The sequence below is a fragment of the Pseudorca crassidens genome, chromosome 8 (assembly GCF_039906515.1).
Source record: "Pseudorca crassidens isolate mPseCra1 chromosome 8, mPseCra1.hap1, whole genome shotgun sequence".
Lineage (NCBI taxonomy): Eukaryota > Metazoa > Chordata > Mammalia > Artiodactyla > Delphinidae > Pseudorca > Pseudorca crassidens.
Genome location: NC_090303.1, coordinates 82,631,509 through 82,644,372, shown reverse-complemented (window position 1 = coordinate 82,644,372; position 12,864 = coordinate 82,631,509). Strand labels below are relative to the sequence as shown.

At 39.0% G+C, this 12,864-nt stretch overlaps 1 protein-coding gene across 3 annotated transcripts in view; it reads left to right on the top strand.

The window, feature by feature from the left end:
- The window catches only part of GRM8 (glutamate metabotropic receptor 8), a 766,011-nt gene that overhangs the window by 100,117 nt on the left and 653,030 nt on the right, over nucleotides 1-12,864 (top strand). The window lies entirely within an intron of this gene.

The window sequence follows — 12,864 nt, the reverse complement described above, 5'->3', positions numbered from 1 at the left end:
ACAATGGGGGAACTTCAAGTTTCACATTTTAAATAGAAAATCAGCAGCTGATTGTTACAGCTAAATAAGGGTCTACCTATGTAAATTTAACAAAAACAGAGGGAGAAAGTTTAATAGGTTAAGAATGAGCACTTCATTTTTCATTTGACTTACTTGATAAAATATGTTAACATATATGAGGAGCCAGCTGCTCTCGCCAAACATAAGTAGCAGTTGACTGGTTTACACAATATGCCAGGTGTGTGTCAAATCCTGCAGTTATAGAATTGAATACGACACAGCTTCTGCCTGTAATGGTCCATAATGCAGAAAGGAGAAGAGAACATGAGCAGATAATGCCTGTTTAATGTGGGAAGTAGGACGTAGGGACAGCTATAGAGTGTCCACGTGGTATTATGCATGTACAGCTACATATCATGCAGTGCCTGATCATGGGATTGTGCTGGAGACGTGGCATGTGTGGTGTGTGTGTAAACTTCAACTCCCACAGCAGTGCTATTTTTATCCCCACTTTTCACACGAGGGAAACGAGGTTTCGCAAGATTAAGTTGTTTAAGATCAGGCAGCTAGTTTTTTTTTTCAGAACTGAGATTTGAACTTGGACATCTGAATGACCTTGAAACCTCTTTGCATTGGAATGCTGTGACTTTTACCCTCTGATCTAATTCTTGTATACTGTCTGTCAAACTGGTATGCAGTTGTTCATTTTTCCAGGTACATCTGGAAACCTCCTTAGATTGCGAATATTTTAGAAATGGCTTATGTGTGATGGAGAATTTTCTCAGGAGTGAAATATTAAAAAGGAGAACTAGAACTCATAGCCCTCTCAACTGGAGCTTTACTGCGTAGTACACATTTATCTGGAGGAAGAAATGTGAATGTCCATTACATTCTCAATTGCAGACGCATCCTCCACGTTAAATGAATGATAAATTTGCTCTTTGTAGAAACGTCCATGCTTGTGTATGTACGTGTTTATAGAGATGGTGAGTTGAGTCTTAGGAGTACAAAGCAGAGGCTGACACATTTTTCCACAGTCCTGGGTAAGTTTTGTAGCTGATCTCAGGTCCTAGGATTTGAAAGCCTTGAATCAAAAATATATCCCTTTAGTGGAAAGAGAGAAGGCTCTGGTCTGCCACAACCTGCAAAGTTTATGTTTTAAATATCTTCACATTTTATGTTATAAACGTTCTGCGGGGCTGTGCTTTGTAACACACAGTTGAATGCTGCTCTTATGGATGTTAGCTTCCTTCCTGTAGGTAGAATGAATATGACATAATCCATTCTGCCATAACACAAACTATTTGAAGTGATGCTTCTGGCTGTTAAGGGTAAATCATATCTGTGGAACGAAGTAAGAGTTGGGCTGTTTGCAGTATATTGGATTTGCCCATTTCATAGCTGCATTCATTAAATACAAATTTGATGAAAGCTGTTCATATTAAATTTGATAACCCCAATTCTAGCAAGTTATACAAATGATAAAGCTCCTTTGAAAATTCTATGACATTTGTGTTATTTTTGTCTTTTAATAACTAAGTCATTTTAAAAGTAGGTCCCCTGACTTAACCATGTATTGGTGGAAGCACTTCATAATTTATGACTCTTACTGAATTAATTTAGAATTCAGTGCTCTTATCTGATTCTGTCTTTATACTTTGACATTGAAGAAGCTAAGGTTAGTGAATAATCTTAGTTTTTCAATGGAATTCACCGAACTTTTGAGGAATTCCTATGATGTGCACAGCACTGTGCAAGATGTAGTTAGTTTGAATAGGAGGAAGAACTAATCCTCACTCTCTAGAAGTTACTGTCTACCGAGATAATAACAGGCAAGGGTTCTGTGTTGGATATTTCCCCTGTTATTTGTCAGAGAGGGGCAACCTCCTTGGAGCTAGCCAGGTGGGAAAAATGGCCTATCTTATCATATTTAAATTCTCCTTGGGAATAAGAACAACAATTCTAGATGAATGTAAAAGAGTCTCTTTGCCTAATACTTCCTAACAGTCTTATACTTGGTTCATTTTTTGAAAAATAAATTACCTATTCATTCTTTATCTCCCAAATCCGACTTTCTAAGTGGATAATTCTCATCTATTCCCTCAGTCCAGTCCCATCCAAAGCTGCAGAACAAAGTCACTTCTGGAAGGAAGAGTGGGGAAAGCTCAGTTGGAATTAGTAAAAAGCCTTCATTATGAATATTTTTAAAAAATATTTATTTGGTTGCGCCGGGTCTTATGGCAGGCAGGCTCCTAGTTGCGGCTTGCTGGCTCCTTAGTTGTGGCAGGTGAACTCTTAGTTGTGACATGTAGGATCTTGTTCCCTGACCAGGGATCAAACATGGGCCCCCTGCATTGGGAGTGTGGAGTCTTAACCACTGTGCCACCAGGGAAGTCCCGAATATTTTTTTATTGTGGGCAGGAATGCTTTTTTTAAAAAAATTGGAGTATAGTTGCTTTACAATGTTGTATTAGTTTCTGCTGTACAGTGAAGTGAATCTGCTATAAGTATACATATATCCTCTCCTTTTTGGATTTCCTTTCCATTTAGGTCACCACAGAGCACTGAGTAGAGAGTTCCCTGTGCTATACAGCAGGTTCTCATTAGTTATCTATTTTATACATAGTGGTGTATATATGTCAATCCCAATCTCCCTTCATCCCACCCCCTCCTTCCCCCCATGGTGTCCATACGTTTGCTCTCTACGTATGAGTCTCTATTTCTGCTCTGAAAATAGGTTCATCTGTACCATTTTTCTAGATTCCACATATATGCGTTAATATACGATATTTGTTTTTCTCTTTCTGACTTGCTTCACTCTGTATGACAGTCTCTAGGTCCATCCACGTCTCTGCAAATGACCCAGTTTCATTCCTTTTTACAGCTGAGTAATATTCCATTGTATATATGTACCACATCTTCTTTATCCATTCATCTGTCAGTGGACATTCAGGTTGCTTCCGTGTTCTGGCTACTGTAAATAGTGCTGCAATGAACATTGGGGTGCAGGTGTCTTTCTGAATTATGGTTTTCTCAGGGTATATGCCCAGTAGTGGGATTGCTCGGTCACATGGTAGTTCTACTTTTAGTTTCTAAAGGAACCTCCATACTGTTCTCCATAATGACTGTATCAATTTACATTCCCACCAACAGTGCAAGAGGGTCCCCTTTTCTCCACACCCTATCCAGCTTTTATTGTTTGTAGATTTTGTGATGATGGCCATTCTGACCGGTGTGAGGTGATACCTCATTGTAGTTTTGATTTGCATTTCTCTAATAATTAGTGATGTTGAGCATCTTTTCATGAGCCTGCTGGCCATCTGTATGACTTCTTTGGAGAAATGTCTAGTTAGGTCTTCTGCCCATTTTTGGATTGAGTTGTTTGTTTTTTTGATATTGAGCTCATGTGCTATTTGTATATTTTGGAGATGAATCGCTTATCAGTTGCTTCATTTGCAAATATTTTTTCCCATTCTGAGGGTTGTCTTTTTTTTTTTTTTTTTTGCGGTACACGGGCCTCTCACTGTTGTGGCCTCTCCCGTTGCGGAGCACAGGCTCCAGATGCGCAGGCTCAGTGGCCATGGCTCACGGGCATAGCCGCTCTGCGGCATGTGGGATCTTCCCAGACCGGGGCACGAACCCGTGTCCCCTGCATCGGCAGGCGGACTCTCAACCACTGCGCCACCAGGGAAGCCCGAGGGTTGTCTTTTTTGTCTTGTTTATTATTATGAATATTTTAAATTTAGTTTTGTTATTTTCAAACATCTGTAATAGCTCAAACAATGCCTAAAAGGAATTGCTTGGAATTTTTTCAGTTAGAGATTTCTGTGGACCTGCTTTGATGAACAGCTAAAAAATTGATTTATAATTAGTTTTACATAATGTTCACATTTATTTATATGGAAATGGGCATGCTTAGACTTTTCAAAATAGTTTTTCTCTTTTAAATGGGTTAAATACTGTTTTCTAAAAATGGTTCCAACATATTAATTTACTGAGTAAACTTCTCCATTAAAGAACGGATGACAAATACATAAACCCCAACACAACCAAGCATCTTCTTAATCTGAATCGGTGATTTTCTTTAATACAACAGGTAGTACCACTGATGAGTTAAATGTAAAAATCCCCTTGCCTATTAAATTTTAATCACATTATATTTCTAAACTGGTCATACATTTAGTATTAAAAAAAATTTTTTTTCCTGAAGTTTGTAAGAAATGTTAGCCTGTTACAAGGTCTTTGTGAAAGTTCAGACCTATGTGTAACAGACCCAGAGGAAAGCTAGCTGAAATTTGGATAGACTCTTCAGTTAGCTGAAATATTTTATATATCTAGAAGATTTATATCTTGCCTGCATTTTTTTAACCTATTGTATGATTCCATTTATGTAAAATACAAACACAGGCTCAAGAAATCTCTGTTGTGAGGCTTTGCACATGATGCTTCGCCTCCCTGGGAAACTGTCCCCCCCCAGCCTGCTGCCCTGCTCTTCCCTGTCTACTCATCCTGCCATTCTTTTGCCTGCATTTTATAGTTAAGAGCTTAAAGTTGTTTCTTTTTTTTCCCCATAGGTAATAAAATGCTTATCAGTTAACAGACCAGGAAATGTCATGAGCGTTGCTCTGACAGTTATAAAGTTTCAAAATATTATGGTAACAAGCTGAATAATATTGCATTTTATTTTTTATTTTTTCTTCTTAAAATTGTTTTGACTTTTTTTATAATGCGAATTCTATTACAGCTCCATTTACCTTTGATAACAAATGTTTTACTTTATTCTTGAAATAATCCCACTTGGTTCTCACACTTCCTTCATTGAATCACAGCAGGTTTTTTTTTTTTTTTTTTTTTCCTGTACGCGGGCCTCTCGCTGTGGTGGCCTCTCCCGTTGCGGAGCACAGGCTCCGGACGCGCAGGCTCAGCAGCCATGACTCACGGGCCCAGCCGCTCCGCGGTATGTGGGATCTTCCCGGACCGGGGCACGAACCTGTGACCCCTGCATCGGCAGGCGGACTCTCAACCACTGTGCCACCAGGGGAGCCCCACAGCAGGTTTTAAGGCTAAATCAGGCCCATTGGAATTTATGTAGTGGTAGTTTGTCAAGTTGAGGTGGTATTTCATGGAGGTGAGATCTGTAGCAAGATGTGATTGTTTTAAATTGGTCTTTGAAGTGTTGAAAAACTTTATCTATTGCAAAATTGTAGATATTTTCTCACTCATTTTTTTCTCAAGAAAGGAAACTTTCTGTGAGTAAATGTACTTAGCAGTGAGTTCTTGATTTTCCCAAAGCCTTCTAGATAGTCATCTTTTCCCTGCCTGCATGTCTCTTCATATCATCTTCCTTCTAGGCCTGTCTGTCTCTGTGTTCAAATTTCCCCTTTTTTATAAGTACACCAATCAAGTTGGATTAGGGCCAACCCTAATGACCTCATTTTAACTTTAACTTCCATAAAGGCCCTATCTCCAAATAAGATAACATTCTTAGGTACTGGGAGTTAGGACTTTGGATCTAGGACTCCAACATAACTTTTTTTGAAAATTAATTAATTGATTTTTGAATATTTTAAACTTTTTATTTTATATTGGAGTATAGCCAATTAACAATGTTGTGGTAGTTTCAGGTGCACAGCAGAACGACTCAGCCATACATATACATGTATCCATTCTCCTGCAGACTCCCCTCCCATCCAGGCTGTTGCATAACATTGAGCAGAGTTCCCTGTGCTATACAGTAGGTCCTTGTTGGTTATCCTTTTTAAATATAGAAGTACGTGCATGTCAATCCCACAATCCCAAACTCCCTAACTATCCCTTCCCCCACTCTTCCCCCCGGTAACCATAAGTTTGTTCTCTAAGTCTGTGAGTCTGTTTCTGTTTTGTAAATACGTTCATTTGTATCATTTCTTCTTAGATTCCACATATAAGTGATATCATATCATATTTCTCTTTCTCTGTCTGACTTACTTCACTTAGTATGACAATCTCTAGGTCCATCCATGTTGCTGCAAATGGCATTATTTCATTCCTTTTTATGGCTGAGTAATATTCCATTATATATAGGTACTGCATCTTCTTTATCCATTCCTCTGTCGATGGACATTTAGGTTGCTTCCATGTCTTGGCTATTGTAAACAGTGCTGCAATCAACATTGGGGTGCATGTATCCTTTCGGACCATATTCTTCTCTGGATATAAGCCCAGGAGTGGGATTGCAGGGTCATATGGTAGTTCTATTTTTTAGTTTTTTAAGGAACCTCCATACTGTTCTCCATAGTGGCTCTACCAATTTACATTCCCACCAACAGTGTAGGAAAGTTTCCTTCTCTCCACATCATCTCCAGCATTTATAGTTTGTGGATTTTGGATGATAACCTTTTTGACTGGTGTGAGGTTATATCTTATTGTAGTTTTGATTTGCATTTCTCTAATCATTCAGCATTAGCGATGTTGAACATCTTTTCGTGTGCCTCTTGGCCATCTGTATGTCTTCCTTGGAAAAATGTCTATTTAGGTCTTCTGCCCATTTTTTGACTGCGTTGTTTGTTTTGGTGTTATTAAGCTGAATGAGCTATTTGTAAATTTTGGAGACTAATCCTTTTTCAGTCACATCATTTGCAAATATTTTCTCCCAATCTGTGGGTTGTCTTTTCGTTTCATTTATGGTTTCCTTTGCTGTACAAAAGCTTTTGAGGTTAGTTAGGTCCCATTTGCTTATTTTTGTTTTTATTTCCATTACTCTGGTAGATGGGTCAGAAAAGATACTGCTACGATTTATGTCAGAGAGTGTTCTGCCTTTGTTTTCCTCTAGGAGTTTTATAGTGTCTGGTCTCACATTTAGGTCTTTAATCCATTTTTAGTTTATTTTTGTGTATGGTCTTAAAGAATGATCTAATTTCATTTTCTTACATGTAGCTGTCAAGTTTTCCCAGCACCATTTGTTGAAGAGACTGTCTTTCCACCATTGTATACTCTTGCCTCCTTTATCATAGATTAATTGACCAGAGGTGTGTGGGTTTATTTCTGGGCTTTCTATCCTGTTCCATTGGTCTATATTTCTATTTTTGTGCCAATACCATACTGTTTTGATGACTCTAGCTTTGTAGGATAGTCTGAAGTCAGGGAGCCTCATTCCTCCAGCTCTGTTTTTCTTTCTCAAGATTGCTTTGGCTATTCGGGGTCTTTTGTGTCTTCATACAAATTTTAATATTATTTGTTCTAGTTCTGTGAAAAATGCCATTGGTAATTTGACAGAGATGTCATTGAATCTGTAGATTGCCTTGGGTAGTATAGTCATTTTGACAGTATTTATTCTTCCAGTCCAAGAACATGGTATAGCTTTCTATCTGTTTGTGTCTTCTTTGATTTCTTTCATCAGCGTCTTATAGTTTTCAGAGTACAGGTCTTTTGTCTCCTTAGGTAGTATCCAACATATCTTTATTGGAGTATACCACATATCTTCTTTGGGAGAACACAATTCAGCCCATAATAATCCACTACTTTTTTTTACTAGATACATGAAGACTGTGCCTATAGAATTCAAAATCAACTCAAAAGTAGTTAAGTACAGTAATGATTCATGACTACAGTGAATGTTTGTTGTTTTAAGCCACTGAGCTTTGGGCTGGTTTGTTACACAGCAATAGATAACTGATACCATGATCATGCAAAAGCTTGCTCCAGAGATTTCTCAAAGTTTAGAGGAAAGGGATCAATGTTTCTGTGCTACTATATATTACAAATAAGGGAAATTTTACAAACAGCCTTATTGAGGTATACTTGACAAACGAAGAATTGCACATATTTAATGTGTACAAATTTTTTTAAAAATAAATTTATTTATTTATTTTTGGCTGCATTGGGTCTTCGTTGTTGCACACAAGCTTTCTCTAGTTGTGGCGAGCGGGGGCTTCTCATTGCAGTGGCTTCTCTTGTTATGGAGCACGGGCTCTAGGTGTGCGGGCTTCAGTAGTTGTGGCACGTGGGCTCAGTAGTTGTGGCTTGCGGGCTCTAGAGTGCAGTCTCAGTAGTTGTGGCACATGGGCTTAGTTGCTCTGCAGCACGTGGGATCTTCCTGGACCAGGGCGTGAACCTGTGTCCACTGCAATGGCAGGCAGATTTTTAACCACTGTGCCACCAGGGAAGCCCTAATGTGTACAATTTGTTGAGTTTGGACATAAGTGAACTGATACCATCACCACAGTTAAGGTAATAGAAATATCCAACACTTTCCCACAAAAACAAAAACAGACAAACAAATGGGACCTAATGAAACTTAAAAGCTTTTGCACATCAAAGGAAACCATAAACAAAATGAAAAGACAACCTACCGAATGGGAGAAAATATTTGCAAACAGTGTGACTGACAAGGCCTTAATTTTCAAACTATACAAACAGGTCATACAACTCAACAACAAAAAAACAAACAACCCAATCAAAAAATGCACAGAAGACCTAAATACACATTTCTCCAAAGAAGAAATACAAATGGCCAATAGGCACATGAAAAGATGCTCAACATCGCTAATCATTAGAGAAATGCAAATCAAAACTACAATGAGGTACCACCTCACACTGGTCAGAATGGCCATCATTAAAAAGTCTACAGATAACAAATGCTGATGAGGATGTGGAGAAAAAGGAACCCTCCGACACTGTTGCTGGGAATGTAAGTTGGTGCAGCCACTATGGAAAACAGTATGGAGGTTCTGCAGAAAACTAAAAATAAAATTACCATATGAGGGCTTCCCTGTTGGTGCAGTGGTTGAGAGTCCGCCTGCCGATGCAGGGCACACGGGTTCGTGCCCCGGTCCGGGAAGATCCCGGGTGCCGCCGAGCGGCTGGGCCCGTGAGCTATGGCGGCTGAGCCTGCGCGTCCGGAGCCTGTGCTCCGCAACGGGAGAGGCCACAACAGTGAGAGGCCCGCATACAGGAAAAAAAAAGAAAAAAAAAATTGCCATATGATCCAGCAACCCCAGTCCTGGGCATATATCTAGACAAAACTCTAGTTGAAAAAGATACATGCACCCCTGTAGTTCATAGGAGCACTATCCACAGTATCCAAGACATGGAAACAACCTAAATGTCCATCGACAGAGGAATGGATAAAGACGAGGTGGTTAGCAGGTGTAAGCTATTATATATAGAATGGATAAAAAACAAGGTCCTGCTGTATAGAACAGAGAACTATATTAAATATCCTATGATAAACCACAATGGAAAAGAATATTGAAAAAACAATGTCTATATATGTATAACTGAATCACTTTGCTGTACAGAAGAAATTAACACAACATTGTAGATCAACTATACTATAAAACTATACTTTTTATACTTCAATAAAAAAAACAAAATAGAAACAATGGGACAGAAGCAAACACGGGGATTTTCACAGGCTGAGTTCAGGAGCTCAGATGTTAGTGTTTCAATCTTGTTCCCAAGCCAATTTCTACTTTTTGTTATTTTTGAGAAATCTTGTCTTGAATATGGAAGGGGGTTCTGGTTAGGGATAGAGCTTTGGAGAAGAGAGGAGACTAGAATTAATGAAGGTGTGGCATGATATCTTTTGTTTTTTGTCCCTTGCTTGGGTTTGACCTGACAGAATGCAAGTTGCTCTATAAGACTTTGTAAGATTCTAGGTATATCTAGAATCTGCTTAGGACCCCAGCTGACACAGTGGGACCCTGAGTTGGTCCTGGAACCTTGAGAGCGTGGTTCAGGAGTATCAGGAGAATAGAGACATTGGCTTTCTTGAAGTGGGTACCACCACAGGGGCATGAGGGGTGAGCATCCTTCTAATGGCTTTGTGGGCGGAGCTGGATATTCACAGGTGTGAGCCAGTACAGAAGGGAGGGCAGGGCAGTTGCCTTGGGCCACTTCAAAGGCAGACTGAATTGTGGGCACCCATGAGACTTTTCTTTGGGGACTTCTCAGAGTGTGGTGCCAGGACCAGCCGCACTAGCATCACCTGGGAACTTGTTAAGAATTTAAATGCTTAGGACTTTCTCCAAAGTCATGGGAGCATGTTCTAGTGTAGAGAGAGTGGGAGAATTAATGCATTGGGCAGAACCCTCAACCAATGGAGTAAGAAGTTGGCAAATAAATGCCTCAGACTCCTGTCATTTAGAAGGACAATTCCAAGGTAGACTTTTTATAGTTCCCGAGGATCCCCTACAGAGATCCAGATCCCCACAGTGGTAACCAGGTAATAATACATCCTTTAACTTTTCCATCTCACATTCCCAACTCCTTCTTGCTTTCTGGAAACAAGCTGAAAAAACTATCTGCACACAAGTTCTTCTCTCAGACTCTTTTTGGGGGATAATAATAATAATAAACCAATAATAATAATGATACCCACAAACACATGTGTTGGTCTGTGAAAATATTCTGATTTGTGCTAAGTATATGGGTTCTAAAAAGTATTTTTAAGTTCCATGCTGCACTGAGGAGCTCTATGGGAGGGACATAGGATCTCTGTCACCTTGGTGAATGTCCACTGTTGCTTAGGAAGAAATAAACTCTCTACGAAGATACCGGCACAGAGGAAAATAACTTCATTTATGGCTGCCAAGGGTAGTCTTTCAGATTGATTCTCTCATTGGTTTAGCTTCCTGTGGCCAGGGAATTAAATCCCCTACTATGTGCAATTTTCACTTACTGAGAAATTTAGTCTCTTGGCAAGCTGTTCCTTGGTGTGTCTGGATAAGGATGAGAAAGGAAGTCTTTGGCAGTTTAGCACAAGTGTTTGGGAATTTGATTTTTGGTTACTGTGAATACTTAATTTTATGAGTGCTGGAGGAGGTCATGGAGAGGATGTGACCACTGGTCGACCTGTGAGCTGGACTCAGACAGTTGGAGGCTTTTCACTTCCTTCTCTGTCTTTGTAATGGACGTCTGCCTGCTGTTCCCACACTAGGAGCTCTTTCAAGGATGCAGCCTTGAGAGATTGATGTGCTATTGAGACCATCTGGACTGAAGACATGTCTGAACCCCATTAAGGTCTCCATATAAACTTTTAAGATTCTAGCATGGTGCAGATATCTACTTGTCTTGCAGCTGCTCAAGACAAGCCTCATATGTAAGTTCCCTTTCTTGCTAAACCTGCCACCTACCAATCTGGAGTAGCCTGCATCTTTCTTCGGTCTCTCCTTGCTCTCCGTGTATGGAGGCCAGTTTCAGATCTCACCTGGGGAACTCCGAGTATTGTGAACCAACAATGAGCATATTTTCTTCAGTGTATAATAAATTGATTGTTCAAATTATACTAAAGAACAGGGAGTTTGGTTTTATGTCCAGCAATTTAGTTTCTCAAGGATATTGAATACTTTTGCTTTGATGTGGGGGAAAGCAGTTCAAAGGAAATGAATATCTTTTTCATAAAGTAAGGCTGTTAGCTAATAGCTGCAGCAGAGAAAGGTAAATAAAAGCATTGTCTGGTTTATGCTTTGACTGAAAGCGTAATAATTTTTTTTGGTTTATACCTATGATTCTAAAGATTTATCAGAGATGTCAGGACTTGAAAATGTTGATTTTACCTGGGTTCCTGCTATGAAATACATCATGCATGAATTCTGACGTACTTATGGTTTTTATATGCATCATTTATTTCTAGGAAGAAATAATTCCAATATATCAGGTCAGACATGGTAAAGAAGGAGTTGTTTTGAAGTCATATGATTAATGTTAACAATTCAGTTATTATAGGACTTTAATTCACGTGGGTTTTTTCTTGTTTGTTTTTTCTTTGTTTTACTCAGCTATTAGCTGGTGCTCAGCCTTTTTTTTTTTTTTTTTTTTTTAAATAATCTTAGTTTGGTTGCACCATGCAGGATCTTAGTTCCCCAACCAGGGTTCCAACCTGCACCCCCTGCAGTGGAAGCACAGAGTGTTAAACACTGGGCCACCAGGGAAGTCCCTATTGCTCAGTCTTTTGCTGGGTCTTCTGCTGTGGCAGCTGCCATCCACCAGCTGACTGGGGAAGAAGAAATTCTCAATGAAAATATAAAGGAATGTAGATATAAAGGATATAAATGGCAGGAAAAGTTTTTCCTGCTATTCTTAGGGAAGTTATATAGTATCATGGAAAGAATGTGGTCTTTGAAATCCAACAGATTCTAGCTTAAACCTTAGCCCTTCATCATTAACTGTTTATAATCAAAGGACAATTATTTAACTTTCTATGCCTCAGTTTTCTTACCTATAAAAGAGATGCTATCCGCCTAAGAAGATTGTTACAAAAGTTAGAGGTAGTATACATAAAGTGCCTAGGAGACTTACAACAAATGGTAAATATTATTACTGTTACTTTACTACATTGAAAGGAACTTTCAGAGAAAGATCACTTTGGTCAGAGCGAGTGATAAACCTTGTACTTGGTGGGCAGGTTTCCAGGCTGTATAGAAATAGCGGTGTAAACAAAAATGACTCAGCTTGAAGGTCTTGACATGGGACTTTCCTCCAAATAGCCCCACTGACTTTATAATATGATATTCAAACCTGGATGATTTTTAGGATATTTAGAAGAACTGTTTCATGTCACCCCAAAGCAGTGAATATGAATTTTTAAAAGTGGTTTAAGGTGATTCTGATAATGAGTCAGCTTTGGGAACCACTTCTTAACATTCAGACCCAGCTCTTGCAGACCAACTTTGGGCATTATTGGGTGAATAGCTACAAATTAGTCTTAAGACCTTTTATCTTTAAAAAAAAAAAACTGTTATGCTTTTCTGCTCTGAACAAAATTAATGTAATATCATCTAAAATCCAGTCCATGTTTGAGTTGCCCAAATTGTCTCCAAAATACCTTTTATGTTTGGTTTGTTTTAATCAATATCCAAACAAGGTCTACATGTTGCATTTGGT